Source organism: Anolis sagrei, chromosome 1, assembly GCF_037176765.1.
Source record: "Anolis sagrei isolate rAnoSag1 chromosome 1, rAnoSag1.mat, whole genome shotgun sequence".
Taxonomy (NCBI): Eukaryota; Metazoa; Chordata; class Lepidosauria; order Squamata; family Dactyloidae; genus Anolis; species Anolis sagrei.
This window is the reverse complement of record NC_090021.1, coordinates 42138201-42163899: the sequence shown is the minus strand read 5'-3', so window position 1 is coordinate 42163899 and position 25699 is coordinate 42138201. Positions and strand designations below refer to the sequence as shown.

The 25699-nt window shown below is 42.6% G+C and overlaps 1 protein-coding gene and 1 long non-coding RNA gene across 3 annotated transcripts in view; both read right to left on the bottom strand.

The window, feature by feature from the left end:
- ALK (ALK receptor tyrosine kinase) overlaps positions 1-25699 on the bottom strand; it is a 759925-nt gene that overhangs the window by 304519 nt on the left and 429707 nt on the right. The gene's annotated exons all lie outside the window — the stretch shown is intronic.
- Positions 10939-15006, bottom strand: LOC137096094 (uncharacterized). Its single transcript, XR_010909258.1, has 2 exons — positions 14705-15006; positions 10939-11241 (listed from the first exon to the last, which is right to left on the bottom strand). It is a non-coding gene; the product is annotated as an uncharacterized lncRNA (long non-coding RNA).

Below are 25699 nucleotides of genomic sequence, written 5' to 3'. Positions count from 1 at the left end.
GCAACAATCACCCAGAGGACCTATGCATCGTCTGCCTTGAGTTTGTGGAATGACCTGATGGAAGAGATCCAACAGCAAAATAATCTATAAAAATGTAAGACACAATGAAAGAACTATCTCTTCCAGCAGGCAACTTTAAACTGTAAATTCTCACTTTACATTTTCTTACTATTAGTATTTTAATCTTTGTTCTATGTATTTTAATCTTTGTGTTTTAACTATAGTACAGTCTTGCTTTTCCAACATAAACGGACCGCCAGAATGTTCTATAAGCGAAAATGTTGGATAATAAGGAGGGATTAAGGAAAAGCTTATTAAACATCAAATTACATTATTATTTTACAAATTAAGCACCAAAACATCATGTTTTACAACAAATTGACAGAAAAAGCAGTAAAATAAAAGGTAACATTATGTAGTAATGAATGTATTTGTGAATTTAGAACCAAAACATTGCAATGGGTGGGGGGCAGACTGCATTGGATAATACAGAACATTGGATGAGTGAAGGTTCGATAAGTGAGACTCTACTGTATGTTGTACCCTGCCTTGAACCATGAGGAAAGGCAGGTAACAGATGATTTATCTTCATCATCAATGTCATTATCATTATCGAAATGGTTGACTTGTGCTTGTGTCTAATATCTATTTGTGGGAAAAGAGTGCTAGATATCCCTCTTAACATGACTGGCTTTTCTTATTTACCTATATCTTTATATTCAGTGATGTGATTAAAGTGCAACACAAGCTGTTCTGTTTTTTGTTGTTGTTTTTTTTTGTTTTAGATTAGTGAAAGCAAATGGAGTTATCCTGTGTGTGTTTACTCTAAAGTTAGTACCAAACTGTTCAACATACTTCACTTCCTTGTGGTAAATACTGCACATACCGAAACACTTTTCTTCTAGCATGAATTCACTAAAATGAGCACACAAGAACACTATGAAGTACCACACTCCCATCCTAATTTGGTCTCTCTCTTTATTGCTAATAATGTTCAAGAGTTTGGGAGATCTTGTAGTGTAGTGAATATTTAGACGTATTGCTTAGGGAAAAGACCATTTCTTTCCTATAGAGTTGTTTAAACAAAAGAATAAAAATGAAGAACTGAAATGGTATGCCAAGAAAATAATATATATTTTCTGAAATGGGAAAAAAACAGCCTGGGAACATAAAAGAGAAAAATAAAATTGGCTTTATAAGGATTTGGGAGCAGATGCTGTAATTTAATGTTGAATATCTTTTCCTGTGGCTGCTAAAAATTGCTGGGCGGATGTTGAATTGTCTTTGACTGTGAAAAGACGAGGAAAGTACAAAGTATGCACCAAATATCTAACAAATACTTGCTTCTGGGGAGAGGCAGCTGCTTTGAAAAGTAAATAGCATAGATTTTTCAGAAAGTTACTGGAAGTACATGGCTGCCTGTTCTCTGTAAAACCAATGTAAGGCTGAAAGAGATTTCACACCTTTGGATGTATCGGGACATTGGTGTGCACTAGTCTAATGGGAATGCATTAGCTGTCAGAAAAATGCAAGCACAGTATAATGATACTGTTCAGATCTTGTCTGGATGACTGCTTGCTTTCTATTTCTGAGGGGAAATTATTTCCTCTGTAATATTATTGTGTCATTTTAAAATAAAGCATTCCAAGGGCCTGCTGTCTCAGGATTGCTACAGCAATATTTCTGCAATTCTTTATCAGGTTGTTTCCAGAAGGACGGCTACAAGTGCTATCAATCATTACTCTGTAAGAATAGCTATTGACTACACACTTGTAAGGGCATAACCCTTTTTGATATGTGCATTTCCCTGTGCTTCATCCACACCAATTCTGTCACTGATATATGGCCAGTAATGTCCCTTGACGCTTTGTTTATGCCACCTCTTCTCCCTGCAAATCTGAATGAAGACCATGAAGAGTCCTCCACCTATGCTGAGTTGCCAAATTCCAAAACAGGTTTAGATTTGCATGCTTGGATTGCAAAGCACATGCTACAAAGAGCCTTGCCAAGCAACACCAGTGCCAGCATTTAGTTCCAGCAGTGCCTGATCCAATTTCTGAGAGAACTCAAAAAGCAGGGCATTAAGGCAACAGCATCATCTCAGTTGTATCCTCCAGCCACTAGCATTCTGAGGCAAAGATTTACCAATACTGAAGATACTGGTAATCATTACTGTCAGTAGTTGATAGCCAGAACTTCTGTTAAAGTGCCTATAAAATGGTCCTATCACACTGGAGAAAAAAATCTACTTAAAATCCGGTTTCTGCCTCCTTCAGAATTCTGGGGTTTGTTATTTAGGGAGGAGCCTTTAACAGCAACACTAAACTACAATGGTTTTAAATCCATTGACTCAGATTGACAAGCATCACAATATGTTGTAGAATATCCATATCTTATTTATTTCCTATATAAAAATATTTGTCCTCTACTTTTATTTTCCTCTCCAGCCCACTCTACTGATGAGCCATAGGTATCTGCATTAATGAAACAAAGCTAAATACAGGTTGAATACCCTTTATCCTAAGTACTTGGGATCAGATATTTTTTATTATGATTAATTCAATTATAATTTTCTTGGAGATAGAACGCAAGTCTAAGCATGAAATTCATGTATGTTTCATAAACACATTTACAAATGGCTTGGAGGTGCATGAAACCATCAGGAAGCAGAAATATCACTATCTCAGCCACTGATGTGGACAATTTGGGCATATTTAGGAATTCCAAAGAAGAGATGATCAACTGGTATCTCACTAAGAACTTTATCCATACCATACATTTCTGTTTTCCTATTTTGTTCTCAACTGAATTCATTCAACTGTCATTAGGTTATTTTTAAAAATCCAAAAGAAAAAGCTCAGCTTTTCTATTTTAAATAAGGACATCATCTAACTATACCACTATATAGTATAGGACTTGAGCATCTACAAATTTTGGGATCTGTAGGACGCACTCTACATGGGGTTCCCTTTGAAGATTGTTCGGAAGCTTCAAGTAGTCCAATGGGTGACACCCAAATTGCTCACCGGAGCAGCGGACAGCGAGCGAACAATGCCCCTGACTGCTAGTTTGCTACTGAGTACAATTCAAAGTGCTGGCTTTAGCCTATAAAGTCCTAAAAGGTTCTGGCCCAGCATACCTGTCTGACTGTATCACCCTCTATGAACCATAGCAGAGGTTAAGATCTTCTGGGGAGGTCCTGCTCTCAGTCTCACCTCCATCGCAAGTGTGGTTGGTGGGAATGAGAGACAGGGCCTTCTCAGTGGTGGCTCTTCGGCTATGGAACTCCCTCCCCAGTGAGATTAGATCAGCAACCTCCCTCCTGATGTTTAGAAGGAGAACAATAAAAATAGCCAGTAGAGTAGCAGTATCATGGTGGTCAAAGAAAGATTGTGTGTGTGTGTGTGTGTGTGCGTTTCAAGGGATTGCTATATACCATTGCACCAATCTCCCCTCAATGATAATTAAGGCAGAATTTGGCACCATGTCCATTTGATCTTGGAAAGCCAGATGAAAGTACATTGCCCAGCAGTGATATTGCAACCATGGGGTATATTGAAGCTAACAACAGCAACAAAATCACATGGAGACAAATGACCCAATCTCACAGCTGGCAGCAGTAAGACAATCACGGGGGGTGGGGGGGGGGAGCAAGTAGCATGTGTAGTGTGTGTGAGTTCCCACATGGAGCTGGCAATATGGGAGATTCCCCATGTTGTCAGATCCAGGCCAGCTCCATTGGGAGGAAGCCGTGAGCACTATGCATGCGCCTTGCTTCCCTCCATGTGAATGCCCTGCTGGCTGGCGAGGTGACATGAGGTGAGACAAGGGCTCCACGCCTGGCCTTTAAGAGGAATACTGCCAGCGGTGGCCATGTGACAAGGTTCAAAGTCAAAACAAAGTAGAGACCTGCAAAGAGAAAGGGGTTTAAGCACAAAGTAAAAGGCTGACAAGGAAAATTCATAGCACCTGCCAACTTGTCAATCATTATACTTAAAATTCATGGAACACAAAATAATTTATGAAATCTCCTGAGTGTTTCCGACATAAAAAGACATCCGTTTTCCCCAAAATCATTGCTCAGTTCTGAGGTACTTAACTTGGCTCAGGCACATCAATCATTATAGCAGAATTTAGCATTTCAGAACTGAACCTGGCAAGGAGAGGTATTAATGGCCCCGTTTCTTCATTTAGTACATGCAATTAGCTCATCTTTAGTGAGACAAGTAGATGATTTATTTAACTCTTCTCAAAATCACACTTCTGTTAATTCTACACAATGTAACAGCCTTGCATGATAACACTGAATTTAATGACAAATGTAATTGTTGGTATACTGCTATAACATACTGACATATGACCTTATCACCCCCCCCCCCCCATACCATTTTGCCAGCAAGTGTGGCACAATGGCAGGTGCACAGGGGAAGCATTGCCCCATCAGGGCAGAAGTGTGCTCCACTGGAGCCAGCACAACATTCTAGGATGCTTCCATGCTGGTTGAGGGACGTTGTGTAATGGCTATATGCCCATCTGTCCCTCAACTGGCTGGCAAGTATCCTAAGATAATTAAATTGATAAGTTTGATGAGGTCTTTAGATTTCATACATTCATGTATAAGTCGACTTCAGTATAAATCAAGGGTAGGCTTTGGAACCAAAATTATGGATTTGGGTATGACCTGTGGATAAGTTGAGAGGGCCATTCCTGGCCAACACTGCAATTTTCCCATTCAGGAATGATAGAGGAATTGGTGCATTTTGTCAGATTTTTTCAAATTGTGGATGGACAAAGTTCTCGCCTTTTACTACCCTACTCTGAGAAGGGATTTCCTTTTTTATATATAGGAGTTAAACTACAGTACTCACATTGACTTGTGAATAAGCTGACCCAGGTTTTTTTTTTTGGGGGGGGGCACTTTTTGATTACAATTTCAAGACTTATACAGGAGTGTATACAGTAACTGTGATAGTTTTAGGAAGAACAATCTCAAAGTACTTTTCAGACTGATTATTTTAACATGAAGCTTTGTGGACATTGATTTTTTTTCCAGTACTTAAGTGCAGGTGCGCACAGTTGTAGGATTAGGTTAAAATGTAAGGTGTTTTGAGTCCTTCATGAAGCTGGCCTGTTAATATTGAATGTGAAAGCAATATATTTTCCTACCAAAAGTCAGTTTTCTTTGAGTTAAAATCTTCTTTGAGGAGATTTCTTTTGTTAGATGTGCATTTATGAAGACTCATGTGCTAAAGAAACAATTATCTCTGTGCATACCTTTGCTAATGGGTTGGTATGTGTGTATATATATATATCCCATTTTAGCTGGTTTTGTTTCCAACCCCCTTTTTTTTAAACAAAGATCTTCTCCTCCATTACATTAGAGCATTTGAAAAGTGGATTTATATCAACAAAAGCCCAAGCTAAAATAAATCAGTCTCAAAAGTGCATCTTGATTGCTTCTTCTCATCACACATGCCCCCACTTTTGTATGGCAGTACTATGTCTGCAGACAGAAATTGATCAGATTGACAATGAGGATGATATTCTACATGGCAATTGAAAGCAATAGGTTTGCCTAGGAATATGCAGATTATTGTTGCTAGATGGGAACTATCTAATGCCTTGAGTTTTGGGGGCCAAAAGCAGAGGGCTTTACACAACCCCCCTGATGTCATAGGAAGATGATGTTATAAGGACAAAGCTAACATGGCCAAGTCATTAAGTACTCACCATAGTTGTTTAGTATGCACAATTCAAATAAAACTATTAAGTTGAAGTAATGAGGAATACACATATACAAAATTTTCAAGGCAGTTGGCTTGCCGTAGGAGTCCCCTGCTTTGTATTGACAACTGGAAAAGAGGGTCCCTGCCTTGGAATCTGGCAACTTTCATGCAATGCAGGCCAATTGGCACAAACAGCTCTGTTTTCAAGTAGTGAGGAACAGCTGTGGGCTGACATAACCATCACCATCTTATCTTCTACCACCAGAGACAGCTAAATTGTGTCTGAACATTGCAATTCATGGGTATGGCCAACTGAGTAATCCTGTCTAGAATTTAATGCCAAGAATTCACTGTCTGTAGCACCCTCCTTTTACAAGGTAAACTAGTTTCAAACAATGTAGCTGATGATTGCAAAGATGGACAGGGAAAGGTTTGATTCATTTTGAGAGCCTTTACACTTTAAATGACACCCATTACTTTAGCATTTCCTCAAATTTATATTGATTTTCACATTCTCTTTGTTGTTGTCTTACTAAAAAGCATGCAGGGCAAATTCAAGCATTCATTTTTTTCTGTGGTCTTGGAACAATATTGTGTTGTGAGTGCTTAACTGAAAAGATTGTTTTCTCTGTATACAGTGCAGAGGAGACAGGATGTCTCCTACCCTACATCCTTTTATGAGGCTTCAGGGGTCCAACTCTTTTCATTTGTTACATTAAGTTTTTCTTTTAAAAATGCACATGCACAGACATACATACATGGGAAGCATTTTATGTGTCCAGGGCAAGAGAGACATTTATGCCTTTCTAACCAGAAGGCTAAACGGAGGGCTGCACAAACACAACAAGGACCAAGTACCAAAAACACAATAATCCCAATTAAACAGCTCAAGGGAAGATCCCAGGGGCTCACATGTCTTTACACTAATGCACAGAGCATGGGAAATAAACAAGACGAACTCCAACTTTTAGCACAACACCACAAATATGATATCATAGGGATCACTGAAACCTGGTGGGATGACTCCTATCACTGGAATGTAGATATCGAGGGGTATAACCTCTTTCACAGAAACCGAACAAAGGGGAGAGGAGGCGGAGTAGCCTTATATGTCAAAAACTCTTATGCTTCAGAAGAGATTCAAGACAGCAATCTGGGAAACCAGCTTGAAATCATCTGGATAGGAATCAAGGGAACTGGGACTCAAAAAGATGTCATTGTAGGCGTCTACCACAGACCCCCAAGCCAGGAGGAAGAACTTGATGAAGTCTTCTGCCAACAGTTGACCAAACAGGCACAGAAAAAAGATGTAGTAGTCATGGGCGATTTCAACTATCCCGATATTTGCTGGAAAACAAACTCGGCCAAGAGTACAAGGTCCAACAAATTCCTCGCTTGCCTGGCAGACAATTTCATGGTCCAGAAGGTAGAAGAGGCAACAAGGGGATTGGCTACTCTTGATCTCATCCTAACAAATGCGGAGGACCTGATCGATGCGGTCGAAGTGGAAGGATCCTTAGGGGCAAGTGACCATGTGCTCCTGCAATTTGAGGTACAAAGGAAGGCCGAAACTAAGACAAGTCAAACCCGCATTTTGGACTTTAGGAGAGCTGATTTCCAAAAAATGAAGGAAACGCTGAGCAGCATTCCGTGGACACAGATACTAAAAGACAAGGGAGTTACGGATGGATGGGAATTTCTCAAGAGTGAAATACTCAAGACGCAATTGCAAACCGTGCCAACAAAGAGAAAAAATAGGACAAGTGCAAAGAAGCCAGAATGGATGTCCAAAGAACTTCTAACTGTGCTAAGACACAAAAGAGACATGCACAAGAAGTGGAAAAAGGGAGAAATCACCAAAGAAGAATTCAAACAAATGGCCAACACCTGTAGGGAAAAGGTCCGCAAGGCTAAAGCACAAAATGAGCTCAGGCTTGCCAGGGACATTAAAAACAATAAAAAGGGCTTCTATTCTTATGTCAGTAGAAAAAGGAAAAACAAGGAGGCGATAGGACCTCTTCGCGGAGAAGATGGGGCAATGCTGACAGGGGATAGGGAAAAGGCAGAACTACTTAATGCCTTCTTTGCCTCGGTCTTCTCACAAAAAGAGAGTCTTCAACCTCAGCAAGATGGAGTGGATGAGGGATTGGAGGACATCCAACCCCAAATTGGGAAAGAAGTCGTCCAGGAATACCTGGCCGCTCTTAATGAGTTCAAGTCCCCAGGGCCAGATCAACTACACCCCAGAGTATTGAAGGAACTAGCGGAAGTCATTTCGGAACCATTGGCAACCATCTTTGAGAGTTCTTGGAGAACGGGAGAAGTTCCAGCAGATTGGAGGAGGGCCAATGTGGTCCCAATCTTCAAGAAGGGAAAAAAGGATGACCCAAACAACTACCGTCCGGTCAGCCTCACGTCGATACCGGGCAAGATTTTGGAAAAGATTGTTAAGGAAGCGGTCTGCAAACACTCAGAAACAAATGCAGTCATCGCTAATAGTCAACATGGATTTATCAAAAACAAGTCATGCCAGACTAATCTGATCTCTTTCTTCGATAGAGTTACAAGCTGGGTAGATGCGGGGAATGCCGTGGATGTAGCGTACCTGGATTTCAGTAAGGCCTTCGACAAGGTCCCCCATGACCTTCTGGCAAGGAAACTAGTCCAATGTGGGCTAGGCAAAACTACGGTGAGGTGGATCTGTAATTGGTTAAGTGGACGAACACAGAGAGTGCTCACTAATACTTCCTCTTCATCTTGGAAAGAAGTGACAAGTGGAGTGCCGCAGGGTTCCGTCCTGGGCCCGGTCCTGTTCAACATCTTTATTAATGACTTAGATGAAGGGCTAGAAGGTATGATCATCAAGTTTGCAGACGACACCAAATTGGGAGGGATAGCCAATAGTCCAGAGGACAGGAGCAGAATTCAAAACGATCTTGACAGATTAGAGAGATGGGCCAAAACTAACAAAATGAAGTTCAACAGTGACAAATGCAAGATACTCCACTTTGGCAGAAAAAATGAAATGCAAAGATACAGAATGGGGGATGCCTGGCTCGAGAGCAGTACGTGTGAAAAAGATCTTGGAGTCCTCGTGGACAACAAGTTAAACATGAGCCAACAATGTGATGTGGCGGCAAAAAAAGCCAATGGGATTTTGGCCTGCATCAATAGGAGCATAGTGTCTAGATCTAAGGAAGTAATGCTACCCCTCTATTCTGCTTTAGTTAGACCACATCTGGAATATTGTGTCCAATTCTGGGCACCACAATTCAAGAGAGATATTGACAAGCTGGAATGTGTCCAGAGGAGGGCGACTAAAATGATCAAGGGTCTGGAGAACAAGCCCTATGAGGAGCGGCTTAGGGAACTGGGCATGTTTAGCCTGAAGAAGAGAAGGCTGAGAGGAGATATGATAGCCATGTATAAATATGTGAGAGGAAGCCACAGGGAGGAGGGAGCAAGCTTGTTTTCTGCTTCCTGGGAGACTAGGACGCGGAACAATGGCTTCAAACTACAAGAGAGGAGATTCCATCTGAACATTAGGAAGAACTTCCTGACTGTGAGAGCCGTTCAGCAGTGGAACTCTCTGCCCCGGAGTGTGGTGGAGGCTCCTTCTTTGGAAGCTTTTAAGCAGAGGCTGGATGGCCATCTGTCAGGGGTGATTTGAATGCAATATTCCTGCTTCTTGGCAGGGGGTTGGACTGGATGGCCCATGAGGTCTCTTCCAACTCTTTGATTCTATGATTCTATGATTCTATGTAGCCTGTTAAACAGATTAAACACACTTGCTAGGATCCAGCTGGGCTCTTGTGCTGATAGAAGAAAGAAATCTAGAAGGATTGGCCTTTTCTGCCACACACTCAACCTCACACACCTTTCCCCCACACATTCAGTTCACACACATCATTCAGTGAGAAGAAAAATTGTTTCATTGTTCCATTAGCCTGCACTAAAATGAGGGAATAATTTGGTGACTTTGGATTGGTGGATCAGGGCAATTTCCAGGAGTAGGAGTAAAATTGATCATAATCAATGTTCCAGTCCATGGCATCAGTGGTGTAGTTGATGAGTGCTATTACATGATTTATGAGTTACCAAATGATATTAATGTTGGGAAAAGAAGATTCTATGGGAAACAGCCAGGTACATGGAAAGAAAAGGAACCCCCAAAGGGTCAAGCTAAGGAGACAATTTAGTGTGCTTCCTTATTGATCCCAACAGCCCCAACATTTTTGGGAGGCCTTTTAGTAAATTTTAACCTCAGCACAAAACACAGTTTGGAAATGTGAGTTTCCAAAGTAATCTGTCATTTGTTATGCATTGTCATTTGCAAGATTGAACCATTACTCATTAATGTTATTTATTAATTATGGATAATATGAAGTTGTGAACACATTGCCAGTCAACGTTTGATAGTTTTGCCCTACATAACTTAACATGGCTCATATTGACATCTTGAAGCCATCCCTAGTAATGTTTCAGCAGCAATGATCATATGTTATTTAACAACAATGGCAACCAATGCTATTTTAACTGTGTTATTTCCAACCTATGGTCCTAACTTGACTTAAGCCATCTTGAAGGCTCATAAGATGAAAGAAAGAAAGGGCAGAACACACATGTATTTGGAATCATTGTGATGAAGGAAGGTTTACTCAAGCAGAGTCTGTGCCTTATAGTACCAAAACTCCACCCTTAGTGATAGATCAGTGATTCCCAACTTTTTTTTGACCAGGGACCACTTGACCAGGGACCACTTGTCCAGGAACTATTTTGATCAGGGACCACGATGACCAGGGACCACTCTCCAACATTAGTACCAAAAAGGTTACGAATAAGTTTTTAGTCAACTTTAGAATCTGTTTGGTTATTTGGGGTGCTGATTCAAAATATTTCACTGGATATACCACATCAGCTCTAGTTTCTGATACAGAACATATGCTATCCAGTAGTCACCATCTGCTTGCCCACAGAAAGCCATATTTAATAAGCCTCAACACTGTAAGAGGGTTTCGTGAGACCAGTTGTTCTTGTTGCAATGGTGTAGTAACGGTGAGGCCGTGGACCATATTTTAGCTCTTGCGGACTACTGGTGGTCCATGGACCACAGATAGGGAACCACTGTGCTAGATACATAGAGTTGGAAGGTACAACCCCCTTTGTCAGGATCCGCTGGATCTTAGAAAGGAAACTCGCACTCACAAGCAGGTACTCGGATTTGGAGTTTATTTCAATCCATACAGAGCGAAAACAAAGCGAGAACTGAAGTTTCCCGCCCAAAGGTCCCAGATCTCCCCTCCTGGCTTCCCTCCTCCTTCTCCCCCTTCTCTTATCACAGTTTAGTCTAAAATCCCTTTTCCCACAGCTTCAAAGCCAGACCTATGCCCAGATGTCCCGTCATAAACTCATCCATCATGACTACTCCCTCTAGTGTCAGGAAGAAGGCTTCGTGGAATCCCAAACATGAAGGCACATCCTGACATATCTCCCCCCCTCGGAAGACGGCCCCCATCTGAAAAAGAAAGAAATACATAGAATGAGACAGTAAATTCAAGGCTTGGGTTTCAGAGGAAAAGCAGAGTGGAACCGCTTCACAAGGCGGGGGGCCTTGACGTGTTCCTGTAACACCCATTCAGGATGGATGGTCTTAGAGGACCACTGGACTAAATAATAAAGTTTTCCCCGAGTCCTTTTTGAGTCTAAAATGTCCTTGATTTCAAAGTGAGTGTGAGCCCCCACCATGATGGGGACCGGCTGGGAGTCAGCTTCCGACCACCTGGGAGAAGCAGTTGCGGCCTTGAGCAAGCTCACGTGGAACACCGGGTGGACCCTCTTCCATGTGTGGGGCAATTCCAGTCGGACCGCGACAGGGTTAACTATGGCCTGAACGGGGAAGGGCCCGATGAACAAAGCTGACAATTTACGTGAAGGCTGAGTGGATCTCAGATATTTGGTGGACAAGTAGACCAGGTCACCTATTTTAAACTGGGGCTGAGGGGACCTCTTTTTGTCAGCGAACTTTTTGTAATCCATTTTGGCCCTGTCTAGAGTCTCTTTGATCATTGGCCAGGCCGCCGCGATGGATTCTCCCCACTTATTGGGGGTCTCTCCTGGGTCGGGGGGCGTTAAGCCAGGAAAGGGGGGAAAATCTCTGCCTCCTACAATCTTGAAGGGCGAGGCACCTGTGGATGCATGTTCGCTATTGTTATAGCTATACTCGGCAAAGTCCAAAAGGGCAGCCCAATTGTCCTGTTGATAGGTGGAATAGCACCTTAGGAACTGTTGCAATGTCTTTTGGACCCTCTCGGTGGCCCCATCGGTCTCAGGGTGGAAGGCCGTGCTGAGTGCCCGCTCAGTCCCCAGCATAGACAGGAAGGATTTCCAGAACTTGGAGGTGAACTGCGTGCCTCTGTCACTTATAATCCTGCTGGGGCAGCCATGCAGCCGGAACACATGGTGGAGGAACAGCTTAGCCAATTCAGGGGCAGAGGGGAGTCGTTTTAAGGCCACAAAGTGGGCTTGCTTAGAAAACAAGTCAATTACGGTCCATATGGTATTGTAACCCTGGCTATCAGGCAGTTCCACTACAAAGTCCATTGCAATCTCTGACCAGGGTTGTGAGGGGTTGGCTACTGGTTGTAACAACCCCGTGGGCTTTCCCACTTTTTGCTTGTTCCTGGCGCATGTTGGGCATTCTTGGGTATAATCTTTTATATCCCTGCGCATATTGGGCCACCAGAATTGGCGTGCTAAGAGCTTGAGAGTCTTAGTGAACCCGAAATGGCCTGCCAGCAGCGAATCATGGCCCCTTTTCATAATGTCTTTTCGCATGGAGGCTGGCACGTAATATTTGGACCCATAAGTCCACAGCCCCCCCCTCTGGGTCAGTTCCTCTTTGTGGTTTTGCAGCCACTCATCCTTTTCGGCTGCCTCTTTTAACCCCTGTAGCACCTCGGCTGGCTGGCTGGGAGGTGAGGGCTTGTCCCGGAGACTGGCCCGAGTCTGTACTATCAGTCCCAACTGTTGTTTGTCAAAGAGTGTTCCTGACTCAGTGGGGGACGAGTAGTCTGCCTCAGGCATACGCGAGAGTGCGTCCGCGACTTGGTTTGTCCTTCCTGGGACGAACTTAAGGCGGAAATTGAATCGCTGAAAGAACTGGACCCATCGGAGATGTTTGGCGTTAAGTCTCTGTGGGGTCTGCAGGGCCTGTAAGTTTTTGTGGTCCGTCCACACCTCAAAGGGGGTCTGGGTGCCCTCAAGGAAATGTCGCCAGTGGGCCAGGGCCGCCCGCACTGCGAAAGACTCCTTTTCCCAAACATGCCAACGTTTTTCAGTCTCAGAGAATTTTTTAGATAAGTAAGCGCATGGCTTAAGCTGGCCTGACTCGTCGGCTTGCAACAGCACGGCCCCGTAGGCCGCCTCGGAGGCATCACATTGTACCACAAACGGCTTGGAGGGCTGGACATGCGTTAAGACGGGCTGGCTCGTGAACCTTGCTTTTAGGACTTCGAAAGCCTTTTGGCACTCGGGGGTCCATTCCAGCCTCGCCCCTGGGGTCCTGGCCTTTTTGGTTTCTCCCTTCCCCTTAGTTTTCAACAACTCCGTGAGGGGCAGCGCCACCTCGGCAAAGTCTTTGATGAACTGGCGGTAAAAGTTTGCAAACCCCAGGAACCCCTGCAGCTGTTTTCGGGTACGGGGAGGTTCCCAGGCTAGCACATCCTGTACCTTAGCTGGGTCCATGGCCAGCCCCTCTGTGGATATTCGGAACCCCAAATAAGTGAGTTCGGTGCTATGGAACTCACACTTTGAAAGCTTAGCATAAAGCTGGTTTTCCCTCAGGATTTGGAGCACCTTCTGGGTGGTTTTTATATGTTGGCCTATTGTGTCTGAGTATATCAACAGGTCATCAAGATAGATCATAAGGCCGTCATATAACATCTCTCGGAAGATGTCGTTTATGAATTGTTGGAACACCTTTGGCGCCCCCTTTAGGCCAAATGGCATTACGGCCCATTGATACTGCCCATAACAGGTGTTGAACGCCGTTTTCCAGCAGTCCTCTTCCCTCACCCTCAGGCGGTAAAAAGCCTCTCTAATGTCCAATTTTGTGAAGATCTTGGCTTTGCCCAATTGGCCCAAAATCTCTGACATGAGTGGGAGGGGGTACTGGTTGGTGGTGCATATGGCATTTAGGCCCCTATAATCTACGCACAGTCTCAGCGTCCCGTCCGCCTTGGGCCTAAAGAGTACTGGGGCTGCCACCGGTGACGTGGAAGGTACTATGAACCCCCTTTCCAGGTTCTTGTCCAAGAATTCTCTCAAGGCTTTTCTCTCTGGCTCCGACATAGCATAAAGCTTGGGGCTAGGCAGCTTAACGTTTGGTTCAAATTCTAATGCACAGTCCGTCTTTCTATGCGGGGGCAACTGGTCACATTCGGTTTCGCTAAAGACATCTGCCCACTCCCTATAAGCCTCTGGGATGTCAATCTCTGAGCCTTCCGGAGTCGCCTCTGCCTGCGCTCCCTGTAGCTGACTGGGGAGAGGGGCCCCTTGTGGCTGGCTGTGTCCCTCTGGCTTGTACTCTCCATCCGCGAAGGAAAGCACCCCCTCCGCCCAGTTAATCTGAGGGTTTTGCCACCTCAGCCAGGGGATCCCCAAAATGACTGGCTGGTGGGCCATGGGGGATATTACAAATTGCAAAGTCTCTTTGTGAGTTCCCATTTCTAGACGAAGGTAGTCTGTTTTCTCCCTTACGGGGCCCCCATGTGCTGCTGTCCCATCCAGTTGGGAAAAAACCACGGGGGTCTTTAAAGCCAGGGGCTTGACTCCCAGTTTGGCGGCCAGGGAGGGGGTGATTAGGCACCTGGTGCACCCGCAGTCCAGCATTGCCACAGTTTTTACTTTCAGTCCCGTGTCGGGGTTGGTCAGGGTCACAGTCATTTTAAGCACATCATAATTCAACTTTCTCAACTCACCGCCTGTCGCCTCCACGATCTTCCTGCCGGCGGTTCTCAAGGAAGATCTTGTCCGTTTCCCGCCGAGTAGAAGTCTCGGTCTGCCCCCTCCGGCTCCGACTCATCCTCCGCGGGGAGTTGATACGGGGCCAGCGCGGTCTCCACGGCCGTGGAGGCTTTTCCCTTTGCTGGTTTGGGTCCTGGCGCTGGCCTCGGGGGCGGGGGCGTCTTGTCAGGTCTGGGGGCGTTGGGAGGGGTGCGTCCTCTCGAACATTCCGCTGCTCTATGCCCCTCTTGGCCGCACGCAAAGCAGGGGCATAGAGCAGCGGAATGTTCGAGAGGACGCACCCCTCCCAACGCCCCCCGCTTTATGTCAGGATCCGCTGGATCTTAGAAAGGAAACTCGCACTCACAAGCAGGTACTCGGATTTGGAGTTTATTTCAATCCATACAGAGCGAAAACAAAGCGAGAACTGAAGTTTCCCGCCCAAAGGTCCCAGATCTCCCCTCCTGGCTTCCCTCCTCCTTCTCCCCCTTCTCTTATCACAGTTTAGTCTAAAATCCCTTTTCCCACAGCTTCAAAGCCAGACCTATGCCCAGATGTCCCGTCATAAACTCATCCATCATGACTACTCCCTCTAGTGTCAGGAAGAAGGCTTCGTGGAATCCCAAACATGAAGGCACATCCTGACACCCCTTAAACAAATGCTTAACAGTTCGGTACCTACAGGGTCAACTGGCAACTCTTTGGCTCTGCAAAGGAATTATCACCAAAGCAAAAGGATCAGAGGACGATTCATGTTTCATCATTAGAAGAATATGATTCCACTTTTATAGCCATGGTGACATCCTATGAAATCCTGGGACTTTTAGTTCAGAAGGGAGTATTTTAGCATGATCAGGAAGCCAGCTCTAATGCCTCACTGGACTGCAAGCACAGGCATCCATAGAATTGTGCCAGGGGAATCATATTGTTATATTTGTATTTAAGAAGTGGAGTGGGTTTCCAAGCTGGGGCAATGTCACCCACAGGAGGCATACAACAGGGAAGAGAAAACTGGAGGCAGTTTTTTTACACTGTTATGTGTGATTAGGTATTGGCTTTTGTAGACGGTGTATAGCTAAAATAGTCGGGCCCTTTAAATTTTCAAATTTAAATTTGCATTTATGGCTTGTCTCATTCCTATTTGAGGGGACTAAAAGGGCAATGAGATGACTACAGAATATTTTGCTGCTGAAGCTGAGCAGTACCTATGTTTCTAATTTACTGCTATGTAAATGATTGCAGAATTGTCTCGCATTTTCATTATTTTTATCCTCTCCAAAACACACGTTTCCTGATTTTAAAATCAGAGTACAAAGAAAACTGTAATTGCAAAGCTATCTTTGTCCTTTTCAACGCAGGTTTGAATCAAACATTTTTAAACAAAATTCTGTCCATTCTCTTTATTTAGTCAGTGCAATTATTTACCTGATAAGAATTTATAAGACTGTGAAAGCCATATATGCTTTTTGAGAGCAGTGGCAGTTGATGACAATGGGGTGTCTGCCTTATGAGCATTAAAACAGGTGTTGTGCCTTGATGAAAAATGCAGTATCTGGGCCCATATTTTCAGAGAAATGAGGAAAAAAGAGAGCATAGCCCTCTAGACATCCCGAGGGACAATTCTTGTTGCTTGTGACATTATGAAATAAAAGGTTAACACATATTTGCATGACCAACAGCAGAAAAAGAAACAAAGCAGCTGTATATAATTGTCAAGAAGTGACATTTTCAGGTTGTACCAAAAACCTCAGGTAGCACTGACAGCATTTTCCTCCTTACTTTAATCCCTGGCATCAGAAATGCAATAGAAGGACTATTTTGATTCATCTGGTAAGTAAATGAAAGGTAATCAACAGATAAAAGTTGGTACAGTTATTGCTTGTTTTCTCCCTCTTCAATCAATCTCATCATATGGGCTGATTTGCCCATCGTACATTGCTTCCATGCCCTTTTCACCAAGGAGCCCATTACATGATGCCAGCCAGGCTCCATAGTGAAAGGGGAGATGAAGAGGTGTACACTGCCCATTACCTACATCCAGCTAGACTCCATAGTGAAAGGGGAGAGGAAGAGGTGTACACTGCCACAGCACAAACATAGGCGGCTTCCTGTGTAGTCTTTGTTACAATGTGTGCGGGGGTGGGTGGGCAGGAGGAGCCAGGAGTAAGTCGGGCAATATGGAACATGGAGCAATGGTTTCTCCACACACCCCGTTGGGACCTCACAATGCATGGTGAATTCCTCACATAATGTCATAAGGTCCCTAGATACAAGTTTCAAGCCAGATTTGATGAGGAACAGGATTATTTAAGAAGGTCTTTAATATGAACATGAAAAACAGCTTTGTTGACCAAAATCAGGCCACTGTTTCATCTTGTTCTGCATTATATATACTGGATGGCAGCAGTTTCCCATGGTTTAAACAAGAGTCTCACCTATGGCAAGATGTGCTCCTTCCTTCTGATGATGTATGAGATGTATATTTCTGTATTGTACTCCCTATTACTATAAAGTGATGAGAGAGTGCCTAATTTACTAAAAAGCAGTGAACAAAGAAGGAAGTACTTCAGCTTGAACCTAACAGCTGTCAATTTACCACAACATGTAGGAAAATGGCTGCTTAACACGCAAAAACACACAATTCTCCTTCCAAACAGTGGCAGCTAGTGATGGCTATAGAAATGGGACAATAAATTGCTCTGAATTTTAGGTACTTATCACACTAGTCAGTCATTTTCAGTTGTTATTTTTGAAAACCATGTCTATATGCGGAAAGGTAATAGAATGGCAATCCATTTTTATACATTATCACTGTATTTATACTTTGTTTTAGTTCCCATGTTTGCTTTTTTGCACTTGAGGTATTACAATACTATTTACACCACTCTATTTGCTTGATCTCCTGTTCAATATTGGTGGCATTTTATTTTTCAAAACAAAACACAGAAAGCTGAAATTGTGCAATTATATAATGATGCTTTCATGGACCCACTCACTTCCTGGCCCAGATGAACATGCCATCATCACCACTTCCATCATAATAGTTCCTTCCCCCCACCCCCTGTGAGCCAACAGTTCCTTGGTTCTGCATTTGTATATTTTTAAAAAGTTTTATATACTGACGTTTTAAGTATTTCTTGAATGCAGTAGTTCCTTTGGGCATTGCTCTGCTCTGAGTCCCCTCGGGGAGAGAGAGCAGAATATAAATATTCTAGTTGGTGGGGATGAGAGAGAGGGCCTTTTTGGTTGTTGCCTCCTGAATCTGGAATTCCCATCCCAGGGAGATCAGACAAGCCCCCACCCTATCCACTTTTTGTAAAGATCTAAAGACATGGATGTTCCACTGTGCATTTGACAAAACATTTCCCTTGACAGTTGTCCCTAGTTAGGCCCCAAAAATTTGACTATGCACTTTACTACCATTTTATCTAAAATTAGAGTTGACCTCTTTTATATTGCTCTTATCCTTACTGCTGCTACATGCCCTATGCACTTACCCATTGGCCCTATCCTCAGAAATGTTGCGCACCAGACCGCCCACCCAATCCGAGGCTTGAATCATGTTATTGCTGTTGGTTTTGATGCTTTTTTTATAGTTTGTATAATGTTGTTTTATGCTGCTTTAAATTTTTGTTATGTATTCTAATGTGCTATGTTTTAACTCGCTTATTTGGGCTTGGCTCCATGTAAGCCGCCCCGAGTCCCTTTGAGGAGATGGAAGCACAGTATAAAAATAAAGTTATTATTATTATCATTGTTATTGTTGTTGTTGTTGTTGTTGTTAGAATTACATATGAAATGCAAAATTGTGCTTCTTTCCTTAAATATAATTTGAAACAATATAAAAATTGTGAAAATTGTGAAAATGACCATGAAGTACTCTCTTCAGAGTCCTACGACCTCATCACATTGGGGTTTTTATAGCTCCCTTTTCCTTTTCTGGATGGGGACTGACAAGCATCATCAGACGGTGCTGGCTTGGCTGCGCCCTCATTTCTCCATATGCCACGACAGAGAGTAAAAGTGTGTTTTGACCGGGTTTTTTTTGCCCTTTCCTACATCTGTTGGGGGAAAGGGCAAAGTGACAATGTGCCTTGCTGCCATTTCACCCATATGATGGGACAGGGGGAAGGAGAGAGGGCACACAGGGTGCCATGAGGAGTCGTGTGAAAAGGTCCCTAGTGCCCTCCCATTGAAGCCACTGAAATCACTGTTAAAGATTAGTAGAAAACTTCCAGAAGAATGAACAATAAAGCCACACACACACTGTGAACCCTATGCTCTAAATACTGCAACAAAGCAGAACAAGACATTGATGTCCAAAGGGGTTACTAATTCACGGTGAGATGGGGAATCATAAACAGATTATTTCCAGTGGGAATAGAATCAGTTTGCAGATGATACAACTGTGGTACAACAGGACAATGAGAAAGTCATACCATTATGTGATAGAACACCAGTGCAACTGAATTATAACATTGTTGAGTAATAAGCGTCTTAGCTTGGATTTTAAGAGAACTACTCAATGTGCAGAATCAATTTTGAGTGAAGCACTTTGAAGATTTTAAAGTCTGGACTAAATTCCAGAGCAGCTCATGACATGGAAATCTTTACCTGCCCTACTTCCCACTACTGATCTTCAGCTACAAGTGGGACTCCTCTAACTAGTCAAGTTGTTTTCTTCCACTCCTCCTTTGTATTATTATTCTTCTATTTGTGTGTATCCTGTTTTTCTCCTGATAATGGGACTTGTGGCAACTAACATGTTAAAACAAAAAAACTTAAAGCAATACAAAGTTAATAAAATATAAATATAAGATTTAAAAAACAATTAAACATTTTATGTTAAAACAGTAGAAACTGAATATTAAAAGGCATTTTAGCCATATACAAATGCTTTAAAATGTATTACTAGCACAATGCAGTGCTAAAAGCCCTCATCGGTATGTAAAAGCTGGGCAACGCAAAAGTGTTTTAATCTGCTGCCATAAAGAGAGCAAAGATGGTCTTTCTAGGCAGGGTCGTAGCCAGAAATATTTTTGGGGAGGGTTGAAATTTGGGGGGGGGGGGGTTAGGGTCAAGCTGAAGCAAAGAGCACAGCAGGTGGCAGAGCAGCCTTCTATAGCCTGCAGCTCCGCCCCTGTCAACCACCTCCACCAAGTCTGGCCTCCTTAATGAGAGCATTCAACACCACTCCCAACTTGGTTGTTTCGCTACATTGGCTATTGCTGCAAGTAATGACAGTGTGAATAAATTGTCAATGTTTGCTTGAGATAGTGCTTGCAGTTCTGGAAGGATTCTTAATTTTTTGCATCACATAGACTTAGCATGGGGATTTGGTTAACCAGTTAGAATTCGTGAGTAAACCAGGTTTTTTCTTTAACCTGAAAATTTTCGGGGGGGGGGGGGGGGTGGAACCCCTAACCCCCCCCCCCCCCCGGGCTACAGGCCTGTTTCTAGGAAGAAAGTTCAGGAGTCTGGAAGCAGCCACTGAGGAATCCCTTTCTCTTGTTCTCACCAACTCATCCTGAGAATAACCCAGCTTTTTTAAATAGCAGAACTAATTTAATGATTTTTTAAAAAAATCATAATTATATTTATATGTTTGCATTGTTTTATGAACATTGTTTTTTTATTTATTGTTAACCATCTCGAGTGTCTATTTCAGGAGAAAGGCAGGAGAAAAATGAAATAATTAATTAAATAAAAATCTTCAGTATTCTAAACTCAGGTCTTAGTCTTAACCATTTCATTCCTGTTGTGTCAAGTTGACCATGAGGTTGTTTAGAAGTTCATCTTTCCAGCCTTGTCCTTCTCCACATTCTCTGTTAATATCCTAGCTAAATACCCAGCTCAGTCATTGTAATCTTCTTTTTCTGTAGGGCTTTTAATTAATTTAAATGCCTTTGATTTCCCTGAGAGGTGCTTTATTACACAGAGTTATTAGTACAAAATGGCTGATGTAAATCAGTGACAGAAGAACTACCAATTAAATCACTCTTGGACTTTTGAAGAACAGGCACTATTTCAGAAATTTATTTTTTCTGCATGTTATTCTGCCTTGATTTTCTCCCATGACAATTTAAGCAGCTCTCTTCTGTGATAGGGTTGTATTAAGCATTAAAAACAAGCACGTGTTTTTTTTTTCTAGTGTTGCCCAAAGATTTATACAATTAATTTGTTTTTAGTGACTGGCAAATCTAAATCTAGAAAAAGATGCCAGTGCTCTGTGCTCTTACAGGAATGGGATATTCTGATGTTGTCATTTACATGATATGGCAAATGCTTGTTGAATTATTTTATTGAGTATGATGACTTTGTGTTTAATACTAAAATGACTGCCAGGGGGAATAGAGAACTATCCAAGGTGCTGAATCAATCTTGAAACAATAGCATTATACTCAAAAGCATGGTAACAGAGTATTCAATAGCATGGTTGAATAGTGAAGCCGTAGTTGGTGATAAATTCAGGTATGTACTTTTTTTCCCCTTTGGCTTTTTTGTAGGTTGTCAAGAACCAAAGACAAGACAAATATCACCCTTTTTCTCCCACATTATTCTTATTTATCTCTATTGCTATCTTTATCTCTATCTTTATTTATCTGTCATCTATTTCAGTTACATGTTAATCACTCTAAAGAGGACAAGTCGGTCTTTAAAAAAAAGAGATCTCCAAAAGAGATTTATCAATAGATACCCAGGTAACAGCTAATCTGACTGCTTATAATGACTGGCCATGGTGGTAACCAAGAGGATTAGAAAATTGTAGGTCATCATAGAATTAAAAGGGGCCACAATGGCCATCCAGTTTCACCTCTGTCATTGAGGAACACAGTTATAAAGCAATGTAAAAACAGGACCATCCAAATTCAGTTAGAAGATCTCAAAAGAAAAAGAATACAGAATTATCTAGCGTAGTGTTTCTCAAACACTGCTTCTCCAGCTATTTTGGACCTCAGTTCGCAGAAATCCCATCCAACTTTCCAGCTATTAGGAATTGTGGGAACTGAAGTCTAAAATACCTGGAAGAGAAGAGTTTGAGAAACACTGGTCTAAAGCACTAATGCTCCACAATTAAACATCTCGTACATTCAATAGGTTTTTCCTAACAGTTAAATGGAATCTCTTTTTCTTGCAATTTGAATCCATTAGTTTGTGTTAGTCTCTGTACCAGCAGAAAACAAACTTTTCCATCTTCTATATGATAGGCATAGAAGGATTGTTCTTATAACTCTTCTTGTTGTTCCTCATGCTTCTTGATTTCTAGAACCATTATCATCTTGGTCACTCTCATTCCAGCTTGTCAATCTCCTCTTTGAAATCTGTTGCTTAGCACCTGACACAGCATTCCAGAAGAGGACTGACCAAAGCAGAATAAAATGGAACTATTTTCCCCCCAGTCTTCAGAAAGCTTCAAAGAGCTTGAAAGTGTTAAATCAGCACTTTGCATTGAGTTGATTATGGAAGAAGCTACCATGCCACAAGCCTTGACAGCTGGATTATGTACTATTGGAAGCATCTTCGCAAGGCCTGAGTAAAGTGAGCCTCCAACAGCCTCAGCTCCTAAAAGGCATTTTATAGAAACAAGCCTGTCTTGAAACAGGCATTGTGGGGAGTGAGGTTATGTATAAATGGAAAATTGCATTCTGGGATGCAATTTGCCATTTTTGAGAGGATAAACCGGGGATGTTGCGTAGGATCAGGAGGTGCATCCTGCCAAGATCCAAGGTAGGGCAAATGCCTACTGAGCCTTTAGAAGCTGCCCATTCCTGTGTTAAACATATAGTAACATTATATCTTGATTAAACTTAAAACAAAACAATACAGTAATAATTTCATTCGTTCCCTATCCTGGGGAGATTTTTTTTTGCCCCTCTGTTCAGTACTATTCCACTTCAAATGGAAGAATTCCAGGTCAGAGGGGCATGATGACTTCCAGGCTGGTTTGGTTCTGGCAACTCTTGACAGAAGAATCAAATTGAGAGGCAGAAAAAAAGGAACAAAGTCTGTGAATGAAGTGCTTGTGCGAAGTATGAGGTTTTTAAATGCCAGATGAAGGGAGATCTAGCATTCATTTGAAGATGGGGGTCACACAGGTTATGTTGCTTTCAATTTGGCTTTATAACACCTTTGGAGAACCTAGTGACTTTCACAATCCACTAGGGATGAAGTAAACTCATTTTGTTCCCATTTTGCACCCCCTGGTTCCAGTAATTGTAAGGATTTCAGACACTTGGTAATTTTTCTAGCTGTTGGGTATATATTTCAGTTAGGTTTATAAAGCATGCCTTGGCCACACAGCACATCTTTCATTATTTCCAATGGAAAGTTTCAGTGTTGTGTGACCTATAACTAATGATATGTGTGCTATGAAATTGCTGTGGAAAGGAAAAGAGTATGAGGGTGGGAAACGGAGAGGGAAAACTATTGCTTTGGTCACATATTACTGAAAGTAAGAAAGCATCCCTTCCAAATATTGGGACTGTGTATGTCTGTATGCATACACATGTAAAGAGACTCTTTTGGCATTCATGACAGAGTGAAGCTGCAGGCAAGAAGAGGTTAATTTTCCCCCAGTTCTTGACTGCTGTCCAACCAAGTGAGGAGAATGACTATTCCCCCCTCATCTCTCTCTCCAGGCAATCTGAAGTACCCCCTATGCATGCAGCCTCTACACACAATTGAAAAATTCTGATTTGTAGGGATAGCCGTCCTGAGTCCCTCTTCGGAGGTTGAGATAGGATGGGATATAAAAGCCCAAAATAATAACTAAATTATGGAACACATGGTATTTCCACACACAGGTGCCTCTCTTTTTCACCACACATGAAGAGGGTGAGGGAAGTCCAGGCAATACCCTTTCCTTAGATGTTGGGATTAAGTGTATTTCAAGTGTCTGCAAAGAGCTTATTTCCTCTGGATGAAGAGATATGTTAAGTCTGGTTCAATTATTGCTTCTCCCCATTGCCTGAATACTTTCATCATGTAAAGCAGCTCTGGGGGACCATGAGAGAGCACTTTGTCTTTCTCCGCAAATAAGTTTTTTAATACCATCCTTTCTAGTAGTTTGTCAGCTCAGAATCATCTCCTTCATTGCTTCACTCCAAAGGCCTCTTTAGTATTTCCTCACTTGAGCAAAAAAAGTAATGTGGATGGGTAAAATTCTGAATGTAAGAAATAGTAAAACAACAACAAACAAACAAACAAAAACATGCAACCAGCTCAATTCTCTATAATTATGTTAGCTCAACCTTGAGCATTTGAACAATAAGTTAAACATCTTGGGAAAACAATAACAAAACTGTATGTAACACATCCTTGTACAACTAACAACTACCGTCCAGTCAGCCTCACGTCAATACCAGGCAAGATTCTGGAAAAGATTGTTAAGGAAGTGGTCTGCAAACACTTAGAAACAAATGCGGTCATTGCTAATAGTCAACATGGTTTTATCAAAAACAAGTCATGCCAGACTAATCTGATCTCTTTTTTCGATAGAGTTACAAGCTGGGTAGATGCGGGGAACGCCGTGGATGTAGCGTACCTGGATTTCAGTAAGGCCTTCGACAAGGTCCTCCATGACCTTCTGGCAAGGAAACTAGTCCAATGTGGGCTAGGCAAAACTACGGTGAGGTGGATCTGTAATTGGTTAAATGGACGAACCTAAAGGGTGCTCACCAATGCTTCCTCTTCATCCTGGAAAGAAGTGACAAGCGGAGTGCCGCAGGGTTCCGTCCTGGGCCCGGTCCTGTTCAACATCTTTATTAATTACTTAGATGAAGGGTTAGAAGGCAGGATCATCAAGTTTGCAGATGACACCAAATTGGGAGGGATAGCCAATACTCCAGAGGACAGGAGCAGGATTCAAAACGATCTTGACAGATTAGAGAGATGGGCCAAAATTAACAAAATGAAGTTCAACAGTGACAAATGCAAGATACTCCACTTTGGCAGGAAAAACAAAATGCAAAGATACAGAATGGGGGATGCCTGGCTCGAGAGCAGTACGTGTGAAAAAGATCTTGGAGTCCTCGTGGACAACAAGTTAAACATGAGCCAACAATGTGATGTGGCGGCAAAAAAAGCCAATGGGATTTTGGCCTGCATCAATAGGAGCATAGTGTCTAGATCTAGGGAAGTAATGCTACCCCTCTATTCTGCTTTGGTTAGACCACACCTGGAATATTGTGTCCAATTCTGGGCACCACAATTCAAGAGAGATATTGACAAGCTGGAATGTGTCCAGAGGAGAGCGACTAAAATGATAAAAGGTCTGGAGAACAAGCCCTATGAGGAGCGGCTTAAGAAGCTGGGCATGTTTAGCCTGTAGAAGAGAAGGCTGAGAGGGGATATGATAGCCATGTATAAATATGTGAGAGGAAGCCACAGGGAGGAGGGAGCAAGCTTGTTTTCTGCTTCCCTGGAGACTAGGACGCGGAACAATGGCTTCAAACTACAAGAGAGGAGATTCCATCTGAACATGAGGAAGAACTTCCTAACTGTGAGAGCCGTTCAGCAGTGGAACTCTGCAGTGGTGGAGGCTCCTTCTTTGGAAGCTTTTAAACAGAGGCAGGATGGCCATCTGTCAGGGGTGATTTGAATGCAATATTCCTGCTTCTTGGCAGGGGGTTGGACTGGATGGCCCATGAGGTCTCTTCCAACTCTTTGATTCTATGATTCTATGATTCTACTAGTGTATCTATGAGAGTGCATATTTGTAAATTTAGGGTATAAAATAGCATGGGCCAGATATATCTTACTACCGCAGAAAGTACTAGGATATGTGGTAGAATGTGAGATATTTAAAGAATGACCATCTGGGACCTCACCTACACTATAATGTGGCTTTGACATGACTTGAAATGGTGGCGGCCACAAAATGTACATTGCCCATGCATGCTGCAACTTGCATTTAAGAATATGGTGCATGAAAATGGCATAAACATAATTTACCAGTCTTGAAGTTGTTG